Raw genomic sequence first — 11,086 nt, forward strand, 5'->3', positions numbered from 1 at the left:
ATCTCTTTAACATGTATAGAGGACCCCCAAAGAGCTTTTGTTTATGGAAATTATACCTATTGATATTTATCATATTAGAAATTAAAAGAGAAGTTTTAAAATTTTTTCATCCATTAAATAACCCAAAATAACTATAGTGAATACATTACATATTAACACAAATGACATACATTTTATTGTAAAAAATAACTATTTTCCAAAACCAAAGAAAATTTGCAGTGTCATTGTTTTACATTGTTTGCAAATCTTATATGATATCTTTACGAAATACCTTGCTTAATAGAAGACAGCTGGATTTTCCTATCTGCCTCTGCATTTAATGTGTTGCGATGTGTTGTTGTGGCTGAAATAGCTGAAGAAAACTTGGCTTCATACAGATACAACTGAAAAAAGAAGGACCTTGCCTACGCTCTGAAAGGCACACGTTTGAGAACCACTGGGGTGGTGATATAGCTATACATATGACACAGCTCTCATTGTGTAATTCAAATCCAGGCTTTTGTGTTCTTACTTCAGCAGAGCTTCCCTGATGGGCTTTGAAGGGGGCAATCCTGCGTTTAAAAGCTGCCTCCATCCCCCTGACTATGTGTTTTTGGACAGGATACTTTATTCCATCTGTAACTGAAGTTGTTGGAAGGATCTAAGAATGCCTGACATTCTTAGCTGATACAGTAGGCACTTCCTAAATGCACATTTTCTTTCTTTTTCTCTCACCCTTCTGTATGGTAGACATACCTGACAGCGATAAGTTAACTTAAGCATACCCTAATAATGACCCTGCATGGCCCTGCAGTTGAATGCATGTTCGGAGTTCCAAGCTAAGGAATTCGGGAGTGGCCAACGCAGAGTTTCATTCCTTATCTATGAGGAACATCTAAGCCCCGGGGCCATCCCATCCCATAAAACATGGGTATACAGGGGATGGAAGCCCTCTGTTTTGGGTTAAATGAAGGTTGCCAGGTGGTTGTTAGAGGGAGGGTGCTGAGTGAAAAATGCTGTGTAAACCACATGCTCTTTGCAACCAGTTGTGATGCTGCCTAGGCTGCTGCTACTGGACTGTAGGTAAGGTGGTTCTCCTGTACAGTCACCTCCACTGGATTGTAGGTAAGGCAGTTCTCCGGTGCAGTCACCACAACTGGACTGTAGGTAAGGCAGTTCTCCTGTACAGTCACCACCAATGGACTGTAGGTAAGGTGGTTCTCCTTACAGTCACCACCAATGGACTGTAGGTAAAGTGGTTCTCCTGTACAGTCACCATCACTGGACTGTAGGTAAGGTAGTTCTCCTGTACTGTCACCACAACGATACTGTAGGCAAGGCAGTTGTCCTGTACAGTCTCCACCAGTGTACTATAGGTAAGGTGGTTATCCTGTACAGTCACCACAACTGTACTGTAAATAAGGCAGTTCTCCTGTACAGTCACAACTGTACTGTAGATAAGGTGGTTCTCCTGTACAGTCACCACCAATAGACTGTAGATAAGGTGGTTCTCCTGTACAGTCACCATCACTGAACTGTAGGTAAGGTGGTTCTCCTTACAGTTGCCACCCATGGACTGTAGGTGAAGTAGTCTTCCTGTACAGTCGCCACCACTGGACTGTAGGTAAGGCAGATCTCCTCTACAGTCACTGTCACTGGAGTGTAGGTAAGGCCATTTTCCTGTACAATCACTGCCACGGGACTGTAGGTAAGGCGGTTCTGTCTAGCCCACTACCACTGGACTGTAGGTAAGGTGGTTCTCCTGTCTAGACAGCTACCACTGGACCACCTTGTCTGTAAGTTTCCTGCTAATCAAACTCCATGTCTCATTTGTTGGGTCTGGGTCTCTTCTTTGGCCTCTTCAACCTGGTGCCATCACTATTGAAACTAATCCCAGGACACATTCTGGGATGGTTAATTTCAGGTGTTAGCGTGACTGGACCACGGGATGCTCAGAGTCTGGTTAAACATTATTGTGGATGTGTCTGTGCGGGTGTTTCTGGGAGAGGTTAGCACTCAAATGGGTGGACTGAGTAAAGTAGATTGTCCTCCCGATGGTGGATGGGTTTCATTCAACCCATCAGGGCCTGAACAGAGCAAAGAGGCAAACAAAGGAGGAATTCTCTGTCTCTGCTAGATTACTTCAGCTAGGACATTGGTCTTTTCCTGCCCTTGGTCTGGGACTTACACCATCAGCACTCCTGGTTCTCAGCCTTTGGACTTGGACTGGAATTATATTAATACCGCCAGCTTTTCTGCATCCCCAGATTGCAGACAGCAGATCGTGGGACTTCTCAGTCTCCATAATTGCATGAGCCAATTCCTTGTAAACCTCATGTGATGGATGGATGGAGAGATAGATAGATAGACAGATAGATAAGTAGATCTATAGAGCATATCCTATTGGTTCTGTTTCTCTGCAGAACCATGATAAATACACCTTCTCTTTACCTTTTTTCCTCTGCTAATGTTCTGATCATTAACAAAACACAACTCTTGTCATGGGCATTTGTTTAATAGCAGGCATTTGTGGTTTGCTGCCCACTATCCACAACTGTTCCTTCTGGTTACAGAGCCGAGTTTTCACTTGAGAAGTTTGGATGGTGGTGTCCCAGTTCCAACCAATAGACCATGATAGTCTTACTTTAGTCCAGATCGGCCATCTGCCTGGCAAGATGATTTCTTCAAGGATAACATGAACCCAGCCAAAGAAAAGTTACCACTCTTCTTTTGGACTTGATAGTGGGAGGACAAGAGGCAGAGGGGTGTAGGTTGCTTCAGCCTTCTTGACCCGTGAAAAGAGTCACTGGGTGAAGGCAGCTGGCACCTACAGAAAGCACAGACAAGACAGAAATCTCGTGGATGTTGTTAGAGGTTTAAAGCAGACTCTACCCCAAATCAGAGCTTCCATAGGCTTCCAGTGATGTGAGCCAACACACTGTTTCTGCCAAGTCTAGTTTGACTTGGGTTTTCTATGACTTTCATCAAGCAGAGTCCTAACTGATATACTCTCCAATATGATTGCTTCAGTGGCATCTCCTAAACTTGGTACCTCAGTGAATAAACTTGAGATAGAGCTGCTGGAGCCATCCAGCCACTACCAATACCCACACATGGAAAAAACCATGAGATGAGGAAAAGAGAATCCCCTCCTAATGACACTGTTTGAGCTGCGAAATCCATCTTAGTATGCTGTCCTGCACTCTCCAATTACGTGTATGCATATGCTGATTTGGGTTTATTTTTCTCTCACCTGTAACCAAAAGATTTCTAACCAAGATATTGGCAGTGCCAGAGACTCTCACATGGTAGTGAATGATTTGCACAACTATTAAAGCCTCAAGAACTACGTAAAAATACCCCTGGACCATTGTGCTAAAATCTTAATACTTGACTTTAGCATAGGTGGTTTACCTAAGGAAATGTTGAGAAAAACAATTTTTGCTCAGCATGGCTTAATACCAAGCCTACTGCCCTTACTTCCATATTTTCCTTGGTTGTTATCATACTACATCATGGGCCTGGAACCTGATAATTTTGCAGACTCTAATATATACTTTGATCTACCTTTCCCCTTTTCCAATTTTCTAGCAAGTCCCCTAAGAGTTTCTTTTTCAAATGACTGGAATTTCCTGAGTAAAATTTGTTCCCTCTGCCTCACTGTAAGCAGGGATGCATTTAGAAAATTCTGATGCATGGAAGGCATTTTTGAAACTTGTAATCTACCAAGAGAAAATATTCTACCCCATTTCAGCTAAGCTACTCCCACAGGGCCAGGATCAACTAAATGCAGAGAATTGCCACTTTACATTTCCAACTTAAACTATTCTGCCTGGTCCTCAGCTGTAAGCATGTTTCCCAAAAATAAAGAAGAAAGAAGCTTCTTAGGAGCACCTCCCAGTTCTCCCCTGGTGTAGACAGCCTCCTGGCTTCAGCACAAACTGGGCCTGTAGAAATGGAAGTGAAGTTAGCCCGAGTAATAGAACATCGGGCCATGGAGATAAATCAAGACTGAATTGGATGTTGTGTCTGAATTTTTTGACTTGGCATCACACTCAGCAGATGATTGTCAGTTTCCCATTTCCTTTTGTGCTGTGCTTTCTCAGACCCCACACCAAAAGGAAGCTGATACTCTGTCTCCATCGCTGACACACCACCCTCCTGCCAACTGGGAGGATCCTGGCTTTGTACGGCCTGAAGTTTATACCATTTGGGGTCCCTCTTTCAGAATACAGAATTTAAAATAAAATATTGGAAGTGTCCCATATGAGAGAGAAGCCCTCATGCTTAGGTTTCATTAGCTCCCTGGGAAATCCAGCACTGCCCCTATCCAAGAAGGGGTGGGAGCCTAAGGCAAAGAGCAACTTGCACCTGTAGCTACCTCACAAATGCCTTTGACTGCCAAGGAATGGAGCTTTATCTTCGTTGCTATACCTTTCTCTCTGCTCTATCTTGGCTGTTGCATAGAAGAAAGGGAGAGTACTCTGCTTCTCTTGGAAACCAACCTTTACGAAATTCTAAAAACCTGCAGCAACACTCAAGAGAATTCTAGAATGTTCCATGTCAAAGAAACGTTAACTATATTATCAAAACTTGCTTTCTAGATAAAGAAACAAAGCTAAAAATGTGCCAAAGGTTGTGCTTTAGCAGAATGTCTAGTCCAGAGGACTAGAACTTAGGTCTTTGCCTGAGAAGAAGCATGCAGGAGCCACAGCCACCCACATAGCCCCTGATCTGTGCTCTCTCTCAAAGCCCACCCTGTCTTTCAATGATTGCAATGAAAGAGTAATTCTTACTTACACATTTTGAGGAAGTGATCACCACAAATCTGCCCTTTGGGAGAGAAATAAGAGTATTTTAAAGTGTCATAATCAGTTCGAATATCAGCCTAGCCATTTGTTAGCTGTGTAAGGTTGGGATAAGTTACTTAATCATGCTGATTCTTTTGTGTCTTCATTTGTGAAATAAAAATGGTGCACCTGCTTGGCCAGGCTGCAGTGAGTGTGGATATCAACTATTTCCTGCAGTGCCTCTCATTCCAAATGCAGACTATGCAAATGTGTCTGCCTCGGGTCTCTCCCAAAGACCCCTGAATAAAAGTATAGAGGTACAGAAAGGAATCTGTCATAAAAATGAAGAGAATAGGACAGTCACCAATAGACAGTTCAACTAATTTCAACAAATTTCTGGAACATGGAACATGGATAGAGACAGGTAGAAGAAAGAGGTTCAGGAAGCCACTACACTTAAGGGAGGAGAAAAGGATTAGGATAGAGTCTGCCCAGCAGAACCTCAAGCCCTAAAGAGGGCTCTAGGTCCAGAGTCAGCAGATTTTACCCAGGTGGGAGTGAGAGGTGGGGGGGTTAGTGGGGTATCTCTAAATTGTGCACGTGCACCAGCCCAAATCCTCACCCTCATCCTCCTCTTCCCTCCCTTGTTTGCAGAGAGCAAGTTTTCTTTGGAGTAAAACATCAACACTTCTGCAAAGCCAGTGAACAAATTATCTGAGGAAAGCTAACGCTTTACTAGGGGGATTGACTCTGACATCCCTGATACAGTTTGGCTGTGTCCCCACCCAAATCTCATCTTGAATTGTAGCTCCCATAATCCCCACATGTCATGGGAGGGAGCTGGTGGGAGGTAACTGACTCATGGGAGCAGGTTTTTCCTGTGCTGTTCGCATGATATTGAATCAGTCTCACAAGATCTGATGGTTTTATAAAGGGCAGTTCTCCTGTACACGCTGTCTTGCCTGCCACCATGTAAGATGGGCCTTTGCTCCTTCTTCACCATTCACAATCATTGTGAGGCCTCCTCAGCCATGTGAACTGTGAGTCCATTAAACCTCTTTTTCTTTATACATTACCCGGTCTCGGGTATTTCTTCATAGCAGTATGAGAACAGACTAATACAATACCTGAATAAGACCTTCCCATAAAAGAAATAGTATGAGAACAGACTAATACAATACCTGAATAAGACCTTCCCATAAAAGAAATATGCCAGCTTCCCAATGAGTAGCCATTGCACATCCACACGATGGATGAAACCCAAACCAACCACCCCAAGCTTTCTTCTTAGGTGAAGACATACAACCAAGGACTACCAGCTCTAGAAAAAGAACACAGCAACAACAACAACAACAAAAGATCAAGATAACTCAGCAAAATAACTAACCCAGAGGAAACAGAAAATTGCAGAAGAGACGCTTTTAAAGAATCCATTTCTTATAAAGAGAGATCAAAGTTACATCTAGAAAATAATGATAAGAAGCTATGAAAAAAGAACAATCAGAGAAAAAGAAATAAATTTTGAGGAATTAAAAGTGTAATTGCTTAGATTAAAAAGAAAAGTCAGGTTTCTAAAATAAAGTTGAGGAACTCTCCCAGAATATACACGGTAAGATAAATAAGATAGGAGACTAGAAAAGTCATTCAGGAGATCTAACATTTAACTAGCAGGAGTCTGAAAAAACTACCAGCGGAAAGAACAGAAACCAGTAATATTTTAATTGATGACCTTAAGGGAAGAAGGAATAAACAAACAGAGCAGGCTGAGCGCTGTGACTCACGCCTGTAATCCCAACACTTTGGAAGGCCAAGGCAGGCGGATCACTTGAGGCTAGGAGTTTGAGACCAGCCTGGGCAACGTAGTGAGACTCTGTCTCTACAAAAAATTTAAAAATTAGCTGAGCATGATGAGGCACATCTGTGGTCCCAGATACTTGAGAGATTGAAGCAGGAGGATCACTTGAGCCCAGGAGTTAAAGACTGCACCTCCACTGCATTCCAGCCTGGATGACAGAGCAAGACCCTGTCTCCAGAAAAAAAAAAAAAAAAGAAAGGAAGCAAAGGAGCAGAAGGCTGCTGAATTGAGATCTTAGGAGTCTCAAGCTCTTAGATACCATTTACATTGTTACCACTGATACCATGATATTGTTACCATATACACATATTACAGTTGACCCTTGAACAATGGGGAGACTAGGGGGAGCAATCCCCCGACAGAGTTGAAAATCCACACATCACTCCCCTAAAACCTAACAACTAATAGAGGACAGTTGACTAAAAGCCTTACCAATAACATAAATAGGTGATTAACACGTATTATATATATCATATGTATTATATGCTGTATTCTTACAGTAAAGTAAACTCAAGGAAAAAATGATTTAAAAATCATCAGAGAAAATGTGTTTACTATTCATGAAGCGGAAGTAGATCACCTTCCTCGTCATCTTCACGTTGAGTAGGCTGAGGAGGAGGAGGCAGAGGAGGGGTTGGCTTGCTGTCTCGGGAGTGGCAGAGGCAGAAGAAAACCCACGCATCAGTGGACCCTCGCAAGTTCACACTCATGTTTTTCAAGGGTTAACTGTACTTTGATACTGGTAAACAGCATATTCCCAATAACTGAAATGTATTATGTGTCCATTTCCACTCTGGAAAGGTGTCAGGACCGAGGGTATCTCTTGGAGAATTTAGAACTTTCATCTCTGTCGCCTTCCAAGCTGCCCCTCAAATAAATATACATCCAAGTCAAGTCAACATGATTTCTACATGAAAGCTACTTCAAGACAAGTCCTCAAATTGTTACTCCCTTTTCTAATTAAATTGCCAGCCCACCCTCTTTCAACATAGAGACCGTAGAGTCATCTGTGCTCTGACCTCCCCAGCTGGCCTCAGCTCTCTTCATCCAGTTGTTTTAGGGACACTACTAACCTGACTCACTCCCCACTGCAACTCCACCATCTGAAACAATTTATCCAACCTCTGTTCAATTTCCCTCCATTCATGCAAAGCCAGGGGACTAATCTTTCTTAATAAGTAGGCAGGTTCCCTCTAGCAAGGGCTAAATTATAACAAGAGTTACCTCTGCTAAGGAGTCATTTTATGCTAGACACTTTCTAAATGTTTCCTCTAATCACCCACCATTCTGTGAATAGATATTATAGTATTACCCTCAATTTTAAATGGATAAATCTGAGGTTTCAGGGGGTTAAATAATTTGCCCAAGGACAAAAAGTAAGTGGAGGAGCAAGAATTTTTACCTAGGGTTATCTGACTTCAAAGCCCATACTTTTACATTTCACCACAGCCCTGCCCTAATAATTTATATTTGCATTACATTTTATAAGCACATTTATATATTAACCCAGTTTTATTAATTGAACAACCGTATGATAGAAGTTACTAGCCCCATTTTACAGGTGAGAACATTGAGGCCCAAATAAGTTAATGATTTGCTGTTGATCACATGATGCATTCGGTGCCCACTGATTCTTTTTATTATTATTATTATTATACTTTAAGTTCTAGGGTACATGTGCACAACGTGCAGGTTTGTTACATATATATACATGTGCCATGTTGGTGTGCTGCACCCATCAACTCGTCAGCACCCATCAACTCGTCATTTACATCAGTTATAACTCCCAATGCCATCCCTCCCCCCTCCCCCCTCCCCATAATAGGCCCCGGTGTGTGATGTTCCCCTTCCCACGTCCAAGTGATCTGATTGTTCAATTCCCACCTATGAGTGAGAACATGCGGTGTTTGGTTTTCTGTTCTTGCGATAGTTTGCTCAGAATGATGGTTTCCAGCTGCATCCATGTCCCTACAGAGGACACGAACTCATCCTTTTTTATGGCTGCATAGTATTCCATGGTGTATATGTGCCACGTTTTCTTAATCCAGTCTGTCACTAATGGACATTTGGGTTGATTCCAAGTCTTTGCTATTGTGAATAGTGCCGCAATAAACATACGTGTGCATGTGTCTTTATAGGAGGATGATTTATAAACCTTTGGGTATATACCCAGTAATGGAATGGCTGGGTCATATGGTATTTCTAGTTCTAGATCCTTGAGGAATCGCCATACTGTTTTCCACAATGGTTGAACCAGTTTACAGTCCCACCAACAGTGTAAAAGTATTCCTATTTCTCCACATCCTCTCCAGCACCTGTTGTTTCCTGACTTTTTAATGATTGGTGCCCACTGATTCTTAAAACTACAAGGACCTGTTTTTATGCCACTTTTCAGCTCAGTTTTCATCATTTGACATTGTACCCTTAGGGTGCATCTAGTGTCACTACAATTGTGACTTTGGTTTCTGCTACCCATTGTTTCACGGCCATACTCTTCATTCTATCACCCCACATGATCTTCAGTCTGGTCACAATGCACACCCTTCATCCCTGCCAGGCAGGTCTCCTGGCCGTGCACCCACACTTGCTAAGCTTGTCCCCATCTTTAAACCTATGCCTGGGCTCACTCCCTCCTGGGACATTGTGTCTTTTATCTGCCCAAATTGCCCCCATTATTTCAACGCCCATCTCAGATTCCAGGTGAATGTCTATCTCTCCTATCCCTGATAGCCCATAGTGTAGGTATTCACCGTCCTGCATGTTGAGCATTTATAGTTTTCAATCAGAACCTCCGCCCTGCTTATGTTTATTTATCCCCCATGAAGGCTTTGTGCTCAAACTTGCAGTAGCTCTCTGAAGTCAAGGATGAAAACACATATTTCTTTGTATGTCCCCCGTGCCCAGTACTTTGGGCCTACAAGGTGCATAGCTCCTAGAAAATGCTCAAGAAACCCATGAGGAACTAAACATACAGCTTTTTTGAGTTGTTCGTCCCCAAGTCAAGCATCTCTCTTCCCCTGTTATTCAACTTCTCTTGAAAGCTTGCCAGGTCCTCGTGACTTTCCTTTGAGTCATTCGCTTCTCTCCCCCACATTTTCCAGGCTTATTTTTTCCACTGACCTGGTGTTCTGATGTGCCCCGTGCATATTCCTCATTTGTCTTTACTTTCTGCTCTTTCACAAAGCAAAATGTGAAATGATCCATGCTTTCACTGGCAAAGTTCAATCTTGGGTTTTCTTCCCCCTCCTAACTGAACCATTCATGTGGAGGAAGCTTTTGATCCAGGATTCAGATACTCAGTCACATTTTACATAACCAGAAACCATGCTAGGTGGTTATGTAAACTCTGTTTTTGACTTGAATAGCCAGACAACAGTCTTTACAATTTAGGTTAAAGCATGTTGTCAGCTTCCATTCATTTCTGATGGCCTGAGTGTCAATGTTATCCCACAATAGTGCTGTCAAAGAGATTCATGAGTGTATCAGGGGAGAATATTTGAAGACAAAAAGAAAAATATTTTAGACCATTTTTGTGTAATGTGTTGTCATTATCATATAATATACCTAAGAAGAGATTAAGTTTGCTCGTACAGTTTAGTGAACAATAGTTAGAAAAGAGGTAACAGCCGAGCACAGTGGCTCACGCCTGTAATCCCAGCACTTTGGGAGGCCAAGGCGGGCGGATCACGAGGTCAGGAGATCGAGACCATCCTGGCTAACACGGTGAAACCCCGTCTCTACTAAAAATACAAAAAATTAGCCGAGCGTGGTAGTGGGCGCCTGTAATCCCAGCTACTCGGGAGGCTGAGGCAGGAGAATGGCGTGAACCCGGGAGGCGGAGCTTGCAGTGGGTCGAGATCACGCCACTGCACTCCAGCCTGGGTGACAGAGCCAGACTCCGCCTCAAAAAAAAAAAAAAAAGAAAGACAAAAGGTAACATAGATGAGGTGGCCCACTACAAAGCAAGGCAGAGGGTCAACATTCAAGGGAAGTGCCTTCATTTATAATAAAATGTCCAGACGAGTGGCCACTTCTTTAGATACTGATGAACTAAGTGACCTTTTGCTGTTATAAATAACCTTTTATTTTGGCAGGGACGGCTTTCTAACATACACTTACTATCACTTAGCTTTGAGAATTCAGGATATTTCTGGAAGGACATGGCAACAAGAGGAAGAAGCATGGAGAAACTGAGGAATCAAAACACAAACTGACCTGTCATGCACTCTTGGGGCGGGGCGGGGAGCCACTTCAAGTTTTGAACCAAATGTCCCGTCTTTAGTTCCTGGCTTCTTCAAGTTGCTTTGTCCTGAGGTCTTTGCCCTTGAAAGTTACACCTTTGGCATCTCCAAAGTACTTGATGTACACGGAGACTTACTTAAGCTCTTGTCAACAGGTTTCCGCCTGAAACGGTCGGCTCGTCCATTTTCTTCCTAGGATCATGTAAACATCACATGCCACA

General features: G+C 42.8%; 1 protein-coding gene across 1 annotated transcript in view; it reads right to left on the bottom strand.

The window, feature by feature from the left end:
- OFCC1 (orofacial cleft 1 candidate 1) overlaps positions 1–11,086 on the bottom strand; it is a 513,721-nt gene extending 502,635 nt beyond the window's left edge. The window contains exon 1 of the mRNA XM_025382309.1: positions 10,840–11,086. The gene's annotated coding sequence lies outside the window, so the exon portion shown is untranslated. The remainder of the gene's footprint in view (positions 1–10,839) is intronic.

The sequence above is a fragment of the Theropithecus gelada genome, chromosome 4 (assembly GCF_003255815.1).
Source record: "Theropithecus gelada isolate Dixy chromosome 4, Tgel_1.0, whole genome shotgun sequence".
Taxonomy (NCBI): Eukaryota; Metazoa; Chordata; class Mammalia; order Primates; family Cercopithecidae; genus Theropithecus; species Theropithecus gelada.